The 20,075-nt window shown below is 33.7% G+C and overlaps 1 protein-coding gene across 3 annotated transcripts in view; it reads right to left on the bottom strand.

The window, feature by feature from the left end:
- Positions 1-20,075, bottom strand: part of LOC143232776 (semaphorin-5A-like) — a 58,997-nt gene that overhangs the window by 26,660 nt on the left and 12,262 nt on the right. The window lies entirely within an intron of this gene.

The following is a 20,075-nucleotide window of genomic DNA, read 5'->3' as shown; positions in this document are numbered from 1 at the left end:
TTCTTTAATTAGTCACAAAAAACAAAAAAACAACTGAATACAAAATATATACAATACTTTTAGTTTTCCTCAACTTCAGTTTCAACAACAATAGTCCACACATAGTATTAACAACTGTGACTTGTTAATACCTTGCACACATTCTGCCCTACCAACATTACTATTTTTTTTTAAAAAAGATGATCTTTCTTGTATATTAGGTAAATAATCATTTCCAAAATGTGTAAGTTTCAAACAAGCAGTAAACATAATCTTAATTCATTATGCGTTTGCGTTTTCTCATAGCAAAGCCTCATCGGGCTATCTGCTGAGCCCATCGAGGGGAATCGAACCCCTGATTTTAACGTTGTAAATCAGTAGACTTACCGTTGTACTAGCAGGGGGCCTTAATTCATTAAGCGTTTCAATATCATGTCCGCGTGTCGTACTAACCACATGAAATGTGATAAAAACAAACAAAAACATTATTTTAATGCCCTGATTGGTTTGGTTTGTTTAGAATTTTGCGCAAAGCTACACGAGGGCTATCTGCGCTAGCCGTCCCTAATTTAGCAGTGTAAGACTAGAGGAAAGGCAGCTAGTCATCACTGCCCACCGCCAACTCTTAGGCTATTCTTTTACCAACGGATAGTGAGACTGACTTTAACATAATAACGCCCCTACGACTGAAAGGGCGAGCATGTTTGTTGTGACGGGAATTCGAACCCGCAACTCTCGGATTACGAGTCGAGTGCCATAACCACCTGGGCATACGGGACATAAATGCTCTGATACCAGAGCAGTCGTACGGTGCCCAACGTCAACTCCTGGGGAACAGTGACAGTGTGTGTGTATGTATGTTGGGGTATCTGAGGGAACTCTACCAGTTAACACAGGATATCATAATCAGCCAGTATTTTCTGACACACTGAGAGTTTGGTCATGAAAAACACTTACCTGCGAGTGTAAATCAAATAACTTATTTTTATATAGATAATTTTAGTTGCTGAAGTGTCAGAACTCAGACGCAATTTCACGTGAAGGAGAGGCGCTCTGGTGGGATCCTGCAGCATTACGTTCTTGGAAACCTTGTACTTTATAGCATCGCTAGAAGGCAAGTGAGCGCTGTTCCAGTGTGTATCATATATCAGATATATGATGGTGTATGTGTGTGTGTGTGCGTGTTTGATGGAACTGAACAGTTTATTATATATATAATTTTGATGGAGCTAGTAGCCCAAAATTAATTAAAAAGCAGTAATACGCACAACAAAATATCAGTTCGTATGCAACCCTGTTATGCTTTACTGCGTTTCAGATGAACATTTTGATGGATATCTTAAAAACTGATAGGTTTGCCCTTAGCAACACCACATCCCTTAATCACTATAAAACTCTTAAACTGTCAAAACCTGTGGTCGATTCCTCGGGAAAATACCCTCGTAGCCTCTGTTTATTCATTCAAAACAGTATTATCACAGATATTAGCCATACGTTTGGCTATCTATATACGATTGGACTGAAAATGCTTTTTACTTCTACCAGAAAGCCAACCTGCATATAATTTATAAATAAACGATATAAAACTTTCCAAACATAGCTTTACACGTCAGTACCAACATAAATGTTTTTATTACACCAAACAGTCGATTTTAAAAGGTCCCACCCCACGTATGCAGGTCACGTTTATCGCTCAAGTACAAATCAAAAAACTACATAAGGTGCAGCGTGTCACAACAAAATATTACCATTGTCTCCTACAATTTGTCTCCTTACTACACGTGTCCCCATAAAAATAAATGGCAGGAAGTTATACCCTCCTGCGCTGTTTCAGTGTGTATCTGTTATCATACTGTACCTGAAGTGATTCTTGTCTAATCGCTACAAGAACATTTCGCTGGGACACAATATAATATACCGTTAGAAATTTGTACTTTAATTTGAATATGAGAATCACTGCATAATTGTACGTGCGGTGGGTCTAATTGTTTTAATATAGCTCTATTAAAAATTTGTTTTCTACTAGACATGAAGTTTAAGAATAGTTTCCAACGGCATTTTAACTCCACCATGGGCTTCAAAAAAGAACTAGGGGTACAACGTTAGCATGGATTTCGTAACTACAACATAAGCCATGAAGTAAAAAAAAACACACTAAAAAACATGACGCTGAAAATTCATGCTCTAGTGATATGACGTCATACAAAATATCCCTCTAGTGTTTTGCATACGGTTTAATCATACTTCTCATGTGGAAGCTTTTATCACGTACGAATACCTCTTACGTCAGAGAAAAATAGTTCATTGAATTAAACTCTGTTGTTCATGGAAACCACATTCCTATCCAACTGGTCACACCTTCTTTTATCCCCGTCACTCCCACACTTTTATTCTTCTTTTATCACAGATGGAAAGAATAAACAGACACTCAGAAATACCGCGGTTAAAAGACAGGTTCGGTAAGAACGTGACGAGACAGACACCGTTAACAAGTTAACAGACATGTGCGGGAATGAAAATACATACACGCAGTAGAAGAATGTAAAATCCACCACCAAAGAACATTAATAATCAAAAGGTGTGTAGTAAACTTTTATACCAACCGAAACACGCGTTTTTATGTTGCAGTATACACATAGTTCGCGCTTACTCAAATACAGAAACGCAACTTCTGACAGATATGTTCCATACCTAACCAATCGCGTGGTTAGATATGACTTTCAAAAAAAGAAAAGAAAAGAAAAAAAGACAGTCACCACTAGTAAAGACAAGTATAGAATAAAGGTGATAGACATTTACATATTCACTAATAATAAATACATGTATAAATAGTTATTTTTGTTGTAGTACAATCGAAGAAAATCAAAGAAAGGCTTAACTGAATAATTTAAACAGTTTATAATCAGCTTGGGATTTATCAAAACAAATACATTTATGTTACACAACAAAACTATGCCACGAACACGAAACCATACACCCATTAATCTATTAGTGAAAATAGATGTGATTAGATACAATAATTAAACGTAAATGTCAAAAACGTAAATGTATTAATTAATACTGATAACGCACGTGCAGGCTAGAAAATGCGATATTTACAAACAAGTGCAATATGTCTCCTCCTTCCACCTTATTTAAAATAAAGTACATTTCAGGGGAGAAAGATGTATTCCAGGTAAGGGAAGAGGTCATAAGCTATAGTATATATTACAGGGGGACAAACACTTAACACAATATCAACTTGTGACTTCTTTACTAGAAAGGGTTATTGAACCACACTAGATTGTGACTTTATAATACGTAGGGCAGCAAGTTTCTGCTTAACATAAGTATATTTATAGGAAATGATAAAACTTTGCAAGTAATTTTTGGGCAAACAAGATCTGTTCGTTGACACGGTATGTAAAATTTCATGCATCGTGTGTAACAAAACACATTAATAACAATCCTTTTTAACGTTTACAGATACAGACAGCGTCTCTAAGTTGGTTCAGAGCTCATATTTACACACATTTCAATTATTATTATTATTTTATCTTTAGACACCTGTAAATCAAAATTAAAAATCCCAAACCTCTCTCCTGTAGTCTGAGTTTATCGCAAGCTATTTTTAAGCCTCATAAGTGAATCGCTGGACAAAATACTTTTTTTGTTTTGTTTTGTTTCACCTATGGCTCTCTAAAATAAAAATGAGGGTCTAACTCAAAACAATAGAACAGATGTTCGGGCATAACGAACCAAGGTATACGCCCTCCAAGATACAAAACAATCGGTACAGAAATACAGTAGTGCTGTACACTCATAATTGTGGGAAAGAAGAAATGTGAGAAATACATGTCTCTCTCTCACAAAGAAGAATACATTACTTCTGTATACAGCTAAAGGACTGAAGTAAACCTATCACGTTATACACATTATAACTGAAATTGTTTCACATGAAACACTGAGGTTAGGCCTTCTGCCACTTTTATCATGTAATTCAATTTGGTTGTTAACGATAATAATATGCACTGAAAACAACCCCATCTAGAGGGGGTTGTCTTCATGAGCAGTTTCTTGTAATGATTTCTAACAAGAATTTCTGTTTCAACAGTTCTTTTGTTGTTTACTTGTGACGTCAAATTTGTTTATTTATCCCCTTGTTGCAACGACTGTAAAGCGTTTACGGCAAATACAGATTAATAGCAAAGGCTAAATGAGTGAAAAATAACCTCTTTGCAGTTGAAAAAACAATACCATATTAATTAATAAAATATAGGACTATTCTTTTTGCTGTAGTATAATTCAAGAAAAGCAAAGAAAGATTTAACTGAGCAAGACCAATTGTTCTTCAGGGTTTATACTGATGCCCATATAATATACAACATGCAGTTGTAACAAAAATAATGGGATAAAAGCAATTGAATATTTCTAGCCTCAGTAGTGTATGAATTAATCAAGTTAAACAAAACACACATATAAAATATTTTATTTTAATAAGTAATTCTGTATTTCAAATTCAAATTTAGTTTATTTAACGTTATTGTTTATAATGTTTAGAATAACGATACATTATTATTATTTCACACTGATAAAGATTATTTTGGGTTGTTGCTTTTGGCGAGGTATAAGATATTAATGGGGGCAACATCTGAAAGTAGCGACGGTGTCGAAATTCTGCTCATTATGATATTACGTTTTTTTCTCGTGTTCTGGTTCAAAATGTTAAGTATTTCTAGTCAGTTTGCTATACAGAATTAGTTCCATCAAGTTTCAAGTTATTTTTTTTTCTTCACTGCACAGTTATCCTAGTTTTGATCAGAAGGTTTTAATAATCATTTCAAATACACCAAATTTATAAGTATGCAGTCTTTAACTCTAGCTATAAAAACACCAAGAACTGCAAAATAACAACAGATTGCACTTAAACGTTAAAAATACCTTATGGTACTTGTTATAAAGTAAAATGTAATAGTTATCCATTTGATTTCCCTGTTGTTAACAAGGTTTATTAATCAGAACCCAAATACAAATTACAGCGTCAGTTACAAAGAGTAAGATTATGGGAACAGAAGAGAGTTTGAATTAAATACCCAGTATGATAAGTTCACTCTGGCAGAGCTTATAATTACAGCAGACCTATATCAAGCATACCTTCTTGAATAAAACATCTGTATAACTATCAACATTGTCTAACCATGCAGCATTCAGTATCTAATTAGTTTCTCTGTGGAAGTTCATGGATCATTCTGTTTATAATTTGAATAAAACCATTACCATAAATTACTGACTTAAAACACACAATAATTATGGGAAAGGCTTACCGCAGACAAAAATATAGTTGAAGTAGTATATTTTACGTTTCTTATTGTAGACATGTGAAATGTATATGTCAAATTGTCAAACCACATATAAACTAACCTATGATAACTTTAATAAACTCAGGTTAAGAAAAGGAAACGTATAAGCCTTGGTAGTATAATGTATTATATTCATATATATATATAGTTTAGTGTAAAGTCTTATATTCACATATATATATTATTTAGTGAAAGTCTTATATTCATATATATATAGTTTAGTGTAAAGTCTTGTATTCATATATATTATTTAGTGTAAAGTCTTATATTCATATATATAACTATATATATATATTTATATAGTTTAAAAGTGCAAAGAATAAGAAGCATAGAGGTTTATAATGTACTATTATATAATATAATAATACTGTAATGTACTGTAATACGTATAAGTCCTTTAGAAGAGTAGAGACAAAAATAAATTTACTGGTTTTGTTAAGGTCTTATACTTTTAACGTAATTCTATAAAGTCTCAAGGGTAGAGAAATGCAGTTTTATGTGTTAATAAGGTCATATTGTCAGTATCCGAGTATAAAAAACAATTACTAATGCTTATGACGTCTTACTGCCAACGGTTTCATAATCTGCATAAATGTTATTACGCAGAAAAGTAGATAAGAATAGTTACAAATGTTGATAAGATTTTTATATAGAAGAGTAGATAAGATTTTAGATAAACAAATATTAAGATTAAGACACAGCTCCCCATAAGATGAATTCATTTTCTTTTCTCAAGTCGTATACACAAAGCAGTTTAATTTCAATTCATGGTAATCAATAAAAGTGGGGAAGGATTTAAAGGGTTACATCTTTTTCATAAATTGCGCATACACCGGACTTCAAACAAAAGTCTTTACAAAACAGAGAACCACATTTAGAGAGTTGTATTAAAGCAGTAAAATTGACATAATACAACCCTTAAAACATTTCATAAATTAAAAAACACATTGTGCGTTTGTTTAAATTCGGAGCGGTTATAATTCATTTCGGTGTAACTAATAGTAAAATGATTCAAAGGCCACATGGTGTGTGTGTGTTGTAGAGCCTAATTTATGGGGAAAGAAACTATTTAACACCTAGGAATAAGGGGGAGATATCAGATAGTTACATCTGCAGATAAGTTTCAGTGTAAAAACCACAAATTTTACTTTCCTGGCTGAATAATACTAGTCATGAAAACGTCTAAGATACCTACCAACAGTTTCTTGTCACGAGACTCCAATTTTACCCATAACCTTGGTAAAAAAGCGTATAAACCTTTCGTCAATTGATTAAAATAAATCTAAAACCTTAGCATAATCCTGAGATATGTAGAGCAAGATTGAATATTTATGGTGGTACAAACAGACTATTTGCATTTTTAACGAGGTAAATAATAAAAACAACTTCAGTCACAAGACTGAACTATATAGCATGGAACCGATCAATTTTCTTGTTTGCTTTTGACCAAACGAATATTATTTTAGTAGGTTTTGTTACCTTATCTACTGAAGATCTTTTTCTCTCAACATACACAAACATCTCTTTTGTGAATAACTCAGCTTTTCAGAGAAACAGTTTAACACCTGCTTTACCTTTGATTCTGAAACGACCAGGTTTTCCTTTTTGTCATTGCAATAAAAAAAAAAGCCAAAGGATCTTGGTTTAATGATTGTCTATCAGATACAGAAAATTTTCATTTGGAAACGACACATTAATATATGTCATACAGTAGACTACTGATAGTTTTCACTTGGGTTTACTGTTATGTCATATTTTAATCTATTAATTTTATAATCAATAAGTAAAGAAAAACTTTAAAAAAGAAAATATATGTAGGGGTGGCTAATACCAATAAAAATAATAAAACTACATAGTAGGGATGATATTTGTATCATCATTATATAACAGCACAGACACACAGTGTAGTAGAATGTTAACAAGACGAATAAGATAAATTAAGCTCAATTTCTCATTTTTTATTTTTCATCTTTTTATGTTTATCTTTTTCTTATTCTTGGGAGAGTAGTCACCTTCCCACAACTGTCTGCAGACAATGAAGGGTGATACAGATGTGAGACGTTGTGGGCTTGAGCACCCACACCTCGCTCTCTTAATTTCTAATTTTATGTGAGACTAGCGAATTGGAGGTTAAGACTAAAAGACGGTGTATCCTCACCGCAATGTGGGTCCTACTTCCGCAGTTACATCCAAAACCTAGGATACATTTTATAATCCCATTTTTCAAAAATGTGCAGCGTATTTAAAAAAAATCATGTTAATGTGTTTTGGTTTATGGCTTGTCTGTGCTATTACGCATGGATGATGCAAATGTCATTTGGTTTATGACTTGTCTGTGCTATTACGTATGGATGATGCAAATGTCATCCTTACATTTACTTGCTTTTTTGAAAACTGTTTCTTTACTTGTTCGCTTGTTCTTTAATGCAATGTTTCAATAGTTTGTTTGATTGTAATTAAGCACAAAGTTACACAATTGGCTATCTGTGTTGTGCTTTCCACGGGCATCGTATCGAAACCCGAATTCCAGCGTTGAGAGTCCACAGACATACCGCTGTGCCACTGGGAGGTGGTTTTTAATAGATATAAGAAGATTATATTTATAACCACGTTCTAAATACAGTGAGATTCTAAATATAATACTTATTATTTATTTATTATTGGCTGGTAATTCCCGTTTTACCCTGTACTTAAGCTGGTTAAAGGAATATCATGTTTCTGTAGAAATAACTAACTTCAAGGTGTAATGGGAACATTGTTTACACTAGAATTATGATTTTTTTAAATTACTGCTAGTTATCAAGAGCACTTATAAAAGCAGGTACTCCATTTAAAACTATATCACTTCAATGAAGTCGGATGACACCATTGTTTAGGTTTTCCAGTTATCATGTAATAGAAAAAGAAGCAGAAGAAAGAAAACAAGAAATTATATTTACAGACATTCCCTTAGCTTGAGACTCAGTCTTTAAATAGGTATTGTTATAAAAGAAATCACTGTATAGTATTGTAAAGTTCTGATGACCTGTTGAAGAGATATTTAAAATATCATTTAGATCAGTGGTTCCCAACCATTTTTATGCCCCGCACCCATAAAAAATTTTAATATGTTCTCGCACCCCTCACAGTAATTATTTATTTAAGAATAAAGGTGAAGGTGGCCAAAACATATGTTATCTCGCACCCCCTGGAACGCTATCTCGCACCCCCAAGAGGTACGATCACCCCTGGTTGGGAACCACTGATTTAGATGAATAATCTGAGCCATCCTTAACTAGGTTACTGGTTGCCTGATAATGTATATAAAAACTTTATGAATTTCGAAGGTTACAGTGTATGATTTGTTTTATTTGCAGTTAAGCACAAAACTAACAATGAGCTACCTGTTCTCTGCCCACCACGAGTATCGAAACCCGATTTCTAGGGTTGTAAGTCCACAGACATGCTGCTGTGCTACTGAGAGAATATAGTGTATGAAAATACTAAACTTAACTTAAGAATTTATGAACTGTAACGGTTTGTTTGCTATAACTAAAAGAAGTACATTGATGACTTCGAAATATTGTCAAATATATTAAATCAAAAAATCTAGGTTACAAAACAATTAAAATAATGAAAGTAATTTTTTGCATAATAATTATAAAAATACGGTCACAGAAAGTAATGTTTTCCTTGAACAGTAAAACTTGCACAAAAAAACAACAACTACATTCGTTGTCAGAATACAGGAACTAAAAGTATGTATGGTATTTGTAATAAAAGATAATTAGAGAAACAAACAGTATTTGATATTAAGGAATGAAGAAAAGTTATTTTGTATTTACATATAATAAACGTGTGTATATCGCGATAGTACTAATGTATCTACACAGGCCTGGCATGGCCAAGCGTGTTAAGACGTGCGACTCGTAATCTGAGGGTCGCGGGTTCGCACCCCCGTCGCGCCAAACATGCTCGCCCTTTCAGCCGTGGGGGCGTTATAATGTTACGATCAATCCCACTATTTGTTGGTAAAAGAGTAGCCCAAGAGTTGGCGGTGGGTGGTGATGACTAGCTGCCTTCCCTCTAGTCTTACACTGCTAGATTAGGGACGGCTAGAACAGATAGCCTTCGAGTAGCTTTGTGCGAAATTAAAAAAGTAATAAAAAACCTATCTACACATAACAATAAAACACAAGAAGATCTTTTTTTGTTGCTGTCACTATTAGTTATATTGTTGAATTGATATAGAAATATTTCATTATATTTCTTTCTAATTCAATAAATGTGTTTGTGTTTTTTCAACGCTTGAAGCTGCTAGTAGTTATAACCTTGACTCCAGGCAACCCGAACTTTCCTAACACATGAAGAAACAACGTGTGTACAAACAATAGTCACAAACATAATCTTGTGAACTTCTAGATTTTCATAAAATAAATGTGAAAAGGAGCGTTTAAAGCGACTACAGAAATATTTAGTAGAAACCTTTGAAAGTTGTATTTATGTGAATTTTAAAGTCCACTATAACTGACAAATCGCTGGATTGTGACGTTGACCATGCAGTGCAGTTTGAGTTCACGAAAAACTCTAAATTGCTGAGTAGTTATGCCAGAAGGAAAAGCTATTTCGAATGATCTGATAGATACAGTCTTTGTACTTTTGTTATTTGAAGGAACAGCGTTAGTACTGGTAACATACACGCAAATAATCCATGCTCAATCACGTAAAAGCGGTAAGAATATTTAATACATTGCAGTATTTAATAGGTGTACGTACTGGTAGAAGAACTAATTATCAATGATCAAAGTTTCTGACAGATACTTCAGTGAATAATCCAACACTATATTCAACACTCAACTTGAACTTTGTAATAATAGAAAGTTGAGGAAATATATTAAAATGTACCATAGACTTTCAGTTTCTCCTTTTCCTGAGTACCATCAAAACAACGTACAAAACTCACTTTTATATGAACATTATGACATCATTCTGTAACAATGACGTTACAGAAATATATTATTTTTAAACTATATGTTTAAATATACTATTTAAAGGTACTTCAACAATATACACTAATCTAAAGTAACTAAATACAGAAGTTTTTGTTCTTTTGTCAAATGGAGATCAATCCAGGACAAGCAGTCTGATGCAACGTAGCCTCTATTATTTACCTTATGCTAAAGAATAAGATCAAGAAATGAGTTCTACAACAGAACACAAAACAAGATTATCACATGAAATACTTGTCAAATACAGTAATCTATTTTATTTGATTTACTTTTTCAGAGTTTACACGTTTCTATATTTTGAATTATTACTTTTCGGTAACAGATAGAATAATTAGCAGAAATACAAGTATGTATGGAATCAAAACCTGATTTTTAAAAATATTTCAGTCGAATAAGTCAGTCGAAACTAGTTCTGACAACGGGTTTGGAAAGTTTTAAAAAAAATTGGTTAAAGATGTAACCTGGACGATTGTTTGTTTCGAATTTCGCACAAAGCTACACGAGGGTTATCTGCGCTAGCCGTCCCTAATTTAGCAGTGTAAGACTAGAGGGAAGGCAGCTAGTCATCACCACCTACCGCCAACTCTTGGGCTAGTCTTTTATCAACGAATAGTGAGACTAACTGAAACATTATAACACCTCCACGACTGAAAGGACAGCCATGTTTGGTGTGACGGAGATTCGAACGCCCTAACCATCTGGCCATGCTGGGCCAACCTGAACAAGAGTGGAAAACTATGAGCAAATAAAGGTTAAATTAGATAATATTATAATTTCAACGATAAAGTTAGAAAAACAAAATGAATTTTACTCTCAACGTGAATTAGTTTGTACACAAGATCCTTAAAAAGCCGCAATGACAAAACTTGGATTTAAATCAAAAGTAACTGGCATTTTAGTTTCTAACTTTATTGTCCAAATGCCTAAATCTCTCCAGTAAAAACTACTCTTATTATTCGAAACTTAAATAACACAAAAAATGCTAACATTATTAACTCTTATGCTAATTTATAAAAGCAAAGATGTTTATTAATAGCTTTGACTAATGTATTTTTAGTCATTATTATACATCAAATATAGAACATAATACAGAAAAAAAAATCCACATCTGTCATCATCCCCTGCTGCTGTTCATATTAATTCCAATAAGGTTTAACTGTTCCTATTTAAAAATGGGTTCTCTCTTATTTAACTTCCTCCTCGGCGACTTAGGGGTAAGTCAAGACAGTAGTTTCCAAACTTTTCAGTAACGACACCCTAACTCGTCTTGATTTGTACAACACCTCTGGTACCACGTGCAATATTTATTTGTAATTTATGTCCTTAATTATTCTTCGTTTGGTGGAATTCTCGCGACTTTCCTACCAACTTGCTGCCACACACAATTTGGAAAACAGTGGACTAAAGAACTCGCAGTGAGTATAAAACAGATGCTTTATTGTGTAGCTTTGTGTTTAATAGCAGACAAACACGTAATACTTCTCTTTGTAACTGTGATTTTTGTTCAGCTTTTTATTTTTTTAAGTATGTACGTCACAGTCGGTAAGGTTTCGACTTTTTGTCGGCATCGGCAAATACATTTGAATCTTACTACCACTTTGAAAAGGTAGAAATGTAGATGTCACCAAACTTATTAATATTGATCGACACTGCTTCGGAAAATAAGGTAATGACTCTGAGTGTACTACACTGGAAACATAAATGAAACTTAGTGAAACTTAAACCACTTGAACAATTTAATATTGCTACTGGAAACAGGCATAGTTAAACAACGCAATTGCTTTCAGACAGACTGGGGCAAAGGTTCCAAAATTTTCTCTGTTCTGGGAGCATCATAACATGAGACCTGATACAAGACTCCCAAGCCAAATAAATTCATAGAAACGAAGTAATATTCTTATAATGGAGTTTACGACGTAAAAAGTCCAAAACTTTGAGCTTGGCATGGCCAGCCGGTGAAAGCACTCGAATCGTAATCTGAGGGTCGCAGGTTCAAATACCTGTAACACCAAACATACTCGTCTTTTAAGCCGTGGGGACGTTATAATGGGACCGTCAATCCCATTGTTCGTAAGTGAAAGAGTAGCCGAAGAGTTGGCAATGGGTGGTGATGACTAGCTGCCTTCCCTTAACTTACAGTGCTATATTAGGATAGCTGGCGCTGATAGCCCTCGTGTAGCTTTGCGCGAAATTCAAACCAAACCAAAACTTGGATTTCGGAAACTACCGCACAGACTGTTACCAATCGTAACTGGATAATACTTTTATAACTAGGCAGCATTTTTACAGCTGAGCAATAAATAAAACAAGAAATTTCCACATCAATCATGTTTCAGATTTAACTGATAAAAATAAAATAAAGGAGTCAGTTTTAAATTCAAAACTTAAATTTCAAAAGTGTTACAACAGAGAAGTAAAGCACTTTCATTGATAGTTGTGTCGACAAAGAAATACTTCAATAAAAAACTATTTTTGATGATAGCCCAATTTTAAACTAAAATTTCAATAACATTCTTTTGATTACAGATGGTGAACATTATTGGACGTCAAGTACGACTATATTGTTGAAAAACTGTCAGATAATTCCAGAAAAGGCCAATAGTCTTCCGCAAGAACTAGCAGTTATACCTGGGTAGCTACTTCTACTAATTTATTATAATTTACATTACAGCCGCTTATCTTTCTTTCCTTACAACCACACCCTTTTTTCTTTATAGTGCCACACACTGTTAGTGTACATATGTTTTAGGTGTCATGGTTATTTGAGAGTATATATTTTCGAAGGTGCTATTAGTGTGAAGATCCAGAGGATCCCTGGCCCCCACGTATTACTGATACAAAAATTCACTTAAAAAAAAAAAGCTATGAAGTTGTACTGAATTTATTTTTCCTGATCAAGTCATATAAATATATTAGCCATAGTTAACCAGGAACGGAAATGCATTAAATGGTTTACGAATTCTTTATTGTTTAATAGTGCTGATTTCAATCGTCTAATGGCAATTACACTGTGTAACAAAATTTTTACTTTTTCTTGTTCCTGGGCAGAAAGTGTTACTTCCCAATCGCTTCTGCCTAAAGTAAATGGAAAAGACCTATTTTTCTCTTCAAACTCTGCTTTTGTGACTTGGGTAATGAAATTTTCAAATGTACCCATTTTCCAGAACATTCCAGGTAGATTGAGTGCTGAGTAGCTGATAGAGAATTTTCTCGAACTTACATGAATTTTCTAGAATGTTGTAGAACTTACGAGCATTTTCTAGAACTTTCCATAGTAATATATATACAGGGACTCACCGCTCACCACTTCAGATTAGTTCTAGCTGCCTAAGTGAACACATAGACCTATCTGATTTTATCAGAGATGGCAGCAAGAAGCTGCAAGGATTCTCCAGACGCATTCTGCTATGTATGTGGCTAATTTATCAAGACAAGAGTGAAAACGTGCTCTGCGACAACATCTGCTACAATGTGTGAAGCCTACAAGGCATATTTTGGCATGCCTGTTAGGGATCAAGACAAAATCTGGGCACTTCATTTTACCTGCGAGCACTGTAAAAAAACTCTAGAAGGTAAGACGGGCAATTTTTGTTTGCTTGAATAGTAAGATTTTATATTACGCAAATGTTAGATCTTTTAAAATTTAAATATCTTTTAATTTATTTTTTTTAATTTCCAATAGTATAGAAAAATATCACATACAAAACATTTTGCATGAACCTCTTACACATTAGTTGTGGATGAAATACGTTTATTCTTCATAATAATTTTATTTTGCTCTTTTGCAGGATGGTACAGAGAGGGAAAGAAAGCCATGAAGTTCGCTATTCCAAAAATTTGGCGTGAACCCACTGACCACTCAAGCTACTTCTGCATGGTGAACCCTTTCAAACGTCGGGCTGGCAAGAATGCATTTGGTATCATGTATCCGGACCTTCCATCATCCATCGCCCCAGTGCCACACTGTGCTGAGCGCTCTGTACCCACTCCGCCAAAGAGAAAGCAGCCATCCTCAGAATAGAGCAGCAAATCAGAAGAGGACGTTGAAAATCCAGATTACAATTTCAGAGGTGCAGCTGGTGAGAAAAACCCATAGTACCCCAACCAAAGATACCTCAATGATTTGATCAGAGATCTTGGTCTAACAAAGTCGAATGCTGATACTGTATTTGGGGGCTGATACGTGAAAGCGATCTACTTTACAGTCGCAAATCCACAAAAAAAAAAACTCACTTCTAAACATTTTTATTCATTTTTGTATAACTTTAATATAAATGCATGTAAATCTTGATTTATATGTTGTTTTATTCAGATTTTATGTAAATGAAAATGTGCAAATTTTCCCGTTTTTCCATAGAAAATAGGTTAATTTCTAAATTTCATTATTCAGGTCACAAAGGCAAAGTTTGAAGGGAATAATAGTCATTTTCTGTACTTTTACAACATAAGCAATTAAGAAATAACACATACTATCCAGAAACAAAATTTGTGTTACATAATGTTTTTTCTTCTTTTTTGTTTTTTGAATTTCGCGCAAAGCTACTCGAGGGCTATCTGTGCTAGTCGTCCCTAATTTAGCAGTGTAAGACTAGAGAAAAGGCAGCTAGTCATCACCACCCACCACCAACTCTTGGGCTACTCTTTTACCAACGAATAGTGGGATTGACCGTCACATTATAACGCCCCCACGGCTGAAAGGGCGAGCATGTTTATTGCGAGTCGAACGCCTTAACACGCTTGGCCATGCCGGGCCGTTACATAGTGTAATTGTGATTGATGATTATTGAGGTATTTATTTATTGATATAGATATATAATGTATGTATATACAACATTAACTCTTCATTAATTAACCATTTCATAATTATAAATATCATAAAATGCTTAAATATTTATTATGTTATTAACACATTTATTTTAATTAGATTTAAAAGTCGACAAGTCTGAAATAATACAAAGTAACCGTTTTGTCTTTTTAAAACACTAAAACACGAATACATTTTTTTTTTACTGGCGCTTACAATCTCTCCAGTAGCTTACATTTTACAACAAGGGAAACCCCACACCGATTAGTCTAATTACCGTACAGTATTTTACGTAAATGTTTCAGAGTTACTTTATAATAACTGACAAAAGAAGCTTATATTGCACGGTTTTAGTAAAACCCCTGTACCCTAATATGCAAAGTTAGTTCATATTACCATATTCTAATGCAAACACCATATAAAAGACTACAAGGAATAGTGTTGGGTGTAACCGCGAGACTGTACGCACGTAGTAAATAGTTTTTTTTTTTTTACTTTTTATTTATTATAAGTTGTTTGAGTACAATGTGTCAAGGTTCAAGCTAGGTGGCCTTTACTAAAGGAACTTTTGATAACCTCATTTGGGTTAAAAGAATTGCAGTGTATATAACATTAAAACAAAATTGAAAGAATAAATACATTCTTGAACAAAATATGCGAAAACTAAAAAAATTTAGTCAAAGATAAGACCAAAACGTTTAAATAAACAGCTATTTTGTAATGGAATAGTAGCTTCCTACTGCGAGATTAAGTTGAAAATGGTTATAGCAGGAACAAGGGTGTTTTCTTGATTATGAAGACGCGTCTATTACACTAACAACTCAGTTTCTCATAATAATCCGAACTTCAAATTTTGTAGACATTTCAATTATCCCATTTAAGATGATATAGTTTCTTTAATGGTTACGTTTTTGTAAAATCATCGATGTGCATTATATACTGTTTGTTTAACACAAAACTACACTACAGGCCATCTGCGTTTTATCAACCACGGGTAATCAAACCCGGATTTTAGCCCTATAAGTTCGTAAACTTACCGCTGACCCACTGGAAGACAATCTTTTATCTTTATTACTATGAATAAAGTTGTCAATAAAATATTCTAAAGCCAGTAAGTGTATAAATAGTTGCTGTCAGAGTAAATGCTTTTGGAAGATGAGTCAACGTGTGAACAGACTTTAAAATAACCTCTCCTGTTCTTGTACAAAAGCCTCCGCTACTACAGCGATAAGTCCACGGATTTACAACACTAAAATCAGGGGTTCGATTCCCCTCGGTGGGCGCAGCAGATAACCCGATGTGGCATTGCTATATAAAAAACATTCTTCTAGAAATTAAACTCCCAGGAGTTGCCTCGAATGTTTAGGAAGGTAGTTTTTTTGTTTCTTGCAGTATCTGAAATTTCACTCCAGAATTGCTGGAATAACTAAATCTTTGGTATAAAAATAGAACGTACTTTTTAAAGAAATTTTAAGGAATAATTCTCAAATGATCGGAATAGTTTTAAGGTCTCATTATTATATTTGTTCATTATAATGCTAACTACTGATTAGTTTCTTTGAAGCCGTTGATTGATTAGAAAGTTAAGAATTAACATCGCCATAACAATTTACTCAACGTTCTTTGAATTTCACGAATAAGTTTAACATTTTGGATTCATTCAGTTGAATCTATTAGGATATATGTCAAAGAATGAAATTCATACAGAAAAAAGGTTAGTATATCTGAAGGTAAGAACATTGTTTGCAACAGATGCACATATGATGTTATAATAACAATGTTCACTTGTAATACTGATGGTTATATTGAATATGGAATTTTTCACTTTATTTCAAGTACTGAAGAACATACTAACTTGTAATGAGATTCAACAATGCTTATTTTCTCCCTTGTTATATCAAAAAGGGTCAATTATAAAATGATATTATAATTAGAGATTTTTTACCATGATAAGCGGTTTACAATCACGATTTTGTTTAATGTTTTCGATGCAATTATGTGATAATCCCATACATGTCATTCGAAAAGTATGCACATAACCAGTATGATATTACTGACTCATCACACCAGGAATCTACTGTGTGTCTTCTTGAAATTTTATTCTTATGTATTGTGTCAGTGTGAATAAATATATATAATTCACTGATGAATGTCTAGTTAGATATCAACTTCGTTATCTGCCATAACCTTTAAAAACCAGAGGAGAATTTCGCCTGTCATAAATGTCACACAGTAACAACAATTCAGAGTGTGAAACTCGTTTTAAGATAAGGTTAAACTGTTGCTCATATTTCGACTAACCAGACAGGCGAGGGGGAAGGGGATGAAATTTAACTTCAATCACGTACATCACATACAAAATTATCAAGTCGAATTTCAAAAGATTGCTCCACATAACTCTTATTTGTTTCGAGTTTTCGTGCGAAGATACACAAAGTGCCATCTTCGTAATGTCCTTAATTTTGCAACCATAAAATGGAAGGAAAACAGCTAGTAAACAGTACTTACCACAAACTGTTGGGATACTTTTGTTTGGTTGAATAATTGGATTTCATTTTATCATTACGATCACAGAACATCAACATCCCTTAAGTACGAAATGTATTTCTGTAGCACTTAGATGCTATACACGCTATACACGAATTCACGGATTCACAGTTAGGGCACGTTGCTACTGTGAAACTATGTTTTGTATGCGTATTTTATAATAGCAAATGCTTCTGTATCCAATGAAACCGTCTAGATTGAAGTAAAATATGAAGAGAGATGTATCACTGATCCTTATTGGTCTAGCCAACTTGAACAGACAGGGAGGGAAGAGTTTGCGATTATTGCATTTTTTGAAAAGCCTATTTACAACTAGTAGTGGTACGAATACTTTAACCCTAGTACACACACTCAAAAAAATTACGTTGCCCACACTGGGGGTCATTTTTGACCCCCACCAAAAATATTAACAAAAATTTATTTTCATATAAGCAAAGTATAAATTTGGACAAAATATTTATTCTATACAATTTATGCATACACTCTGGGTAACTTTATGGTCATTGCAAGCCATTTTACTACATTTGATACACTTTGAAGAAGTTTTTTTCCTTGAATCACGTGTGCATATTTGACACCATTTCCTAACGTTCTCTTCAGCAACTTTTTGTCTTTTTGGAGGGATCACTTCATTTGTATCTTCTTCAGGCAGTAATTCATCAGTAAGCAACTTCAGAAATTCACGTCTTGCTCTTTTTTGGTACTTTGATGCGAATTCTGGATGGCGCTGGCGATAGAGAAGGTAAGCATTGTATGCGGCAGCATCAAGAATGTTATAAAATAGTGCCATTGGCCACCTTCTGGTCTTTCTTTTTGTGGAAAAGAATCTAACTATTTGGTCTAGTGTATCGACTCCTCCTTTGGTGGAGTTATAGTACGATATTATTTCAGGTTTTCCTGATTCATCATCGATTGAGGGCTCTCTATGCAACGTAGATAAGAATATTCTAGAATGCTCGAGAACATTTATAGAGTGTTCTAGAATGTTCTAGAACACAAAATTTCATATCAATATATTATTTGATTGTTTACCAGACATGTAATTGAGTTTTTTAAACGGGGGTCAAAAATGACCCCCAATGTGGAAAACGTGAATTTCGACATTAGACAAGGGGTGTAATACCCCATTTGCATAAAATACATGTTAAACGTGTTAGTATAGTATGTTATTAGTATAGATTAAATTAGGTACATTTTTAGGCCCGAAAGTCACACCTTTGATATTTCTATAACAACTTAAACACAAGTGGGCCCATTTTTGACCCCCACCGTGTGTATGAGGGTTAAGTAAGTCATGCAAACTCAGCGTGTACTAGCACTGTAAAATTAATTAGTATTTTATTTATGGAAGATTTATATATTCGCAACCGTGATTTCGCATTCACATACTTCCGTGGCTGGGAACTACGATTCTCTGGAACTCCAGTACACAGACAATGGCATAAGACACAGACCCGTTTGGCTACAAAAACTATTTAATATAAGATGTCTTCAACAACAACAAATTTATATTGAAAGTTTTCCATTTTTCGCGAGCACATTTTAAATTCATAATATTAAAAATATCATGTAAAAGTCTTTGGATGAAGATGTTTAATCGCAGAATAATCGAGGGGTCGATCGTACAAAAAATATTTTTATTCAGAACTTACTTGAAGGATCATGATTTTATTTACAGGATCCCTAATATATTAACATATAAATCCCCCAAAAAATGAATAAACGATTAAAGAAAATTACAGTTAATCCCTAATTATAGCTGTGGGTCTCCTATGTATTTCATATAGAAAATGAGTGGCCTTACCCAATATGTCTGGTCATTTCTTTAACACTAAACATTTTAATAGGCACATTTATAAAATTACTCAACATGGTGTGGTTTGTGGACCCCATCGGAGCTGAACAGTGTAAAAACAAGTCAGTATTTTTAGGGTTAAGAGTAGAATATATCCACAACATCTCTGTGTGTTTGTGTTTTTCTCATAGCAAAACCACATTAGGCTATCTGCTGAGCCCATAGAGGAGAATCGAACCCCTGATTTTAGCATTGTAAATCCGTAGACTTACCGCTGTACTAGCGGGGAGGACAAAAATATCTGTGTTGGGCTGTGAGTTAAAGTAAAGTGGTAACAAAATATTTTCCTATCAGTAATTAATCATCACTAAGCTACAGGTTAAATGAACCCACAAGTCTTACATAATAATATTTTGTTATAAGTGCCGGAATTCTATGACAAGATAGTGATTTTCTTAATTATTGTTTCTTCGGTATTCAAATATTTCAGCTTGTAAAAAAAAAAGGAATTGCAATTGATATATTATTTCGTTATGCCATCATAACAATATGATATAACAATATGAAACAATGGAACGATTAAACAAAATTTACTCTAGACAAAGTGTTGGTATTTGGTAAAA

The sequence above is a fragment of the Tachypleus tridentatus genome, chromosome 11 (assembly GCF_004210375.1).
Source record: "Tachypleus tridentatus isolate NWPU-2018 chromosome 11, ASM421037v1, whole genome shotgun sequence".
In the NCBI taxonomy this organism is placed as follows: Eukaryota; Metazoa; Arthropoda; class Merostomata; order Xiphosura; family Limulidae; genus Tachypleus; species Tachypleus tridentatus.
The sequence above is the reverse complement of the archived record's forward strand: the minus strand, read 5'-3'. Positions and strand labels throughout refer to the sequence as shown.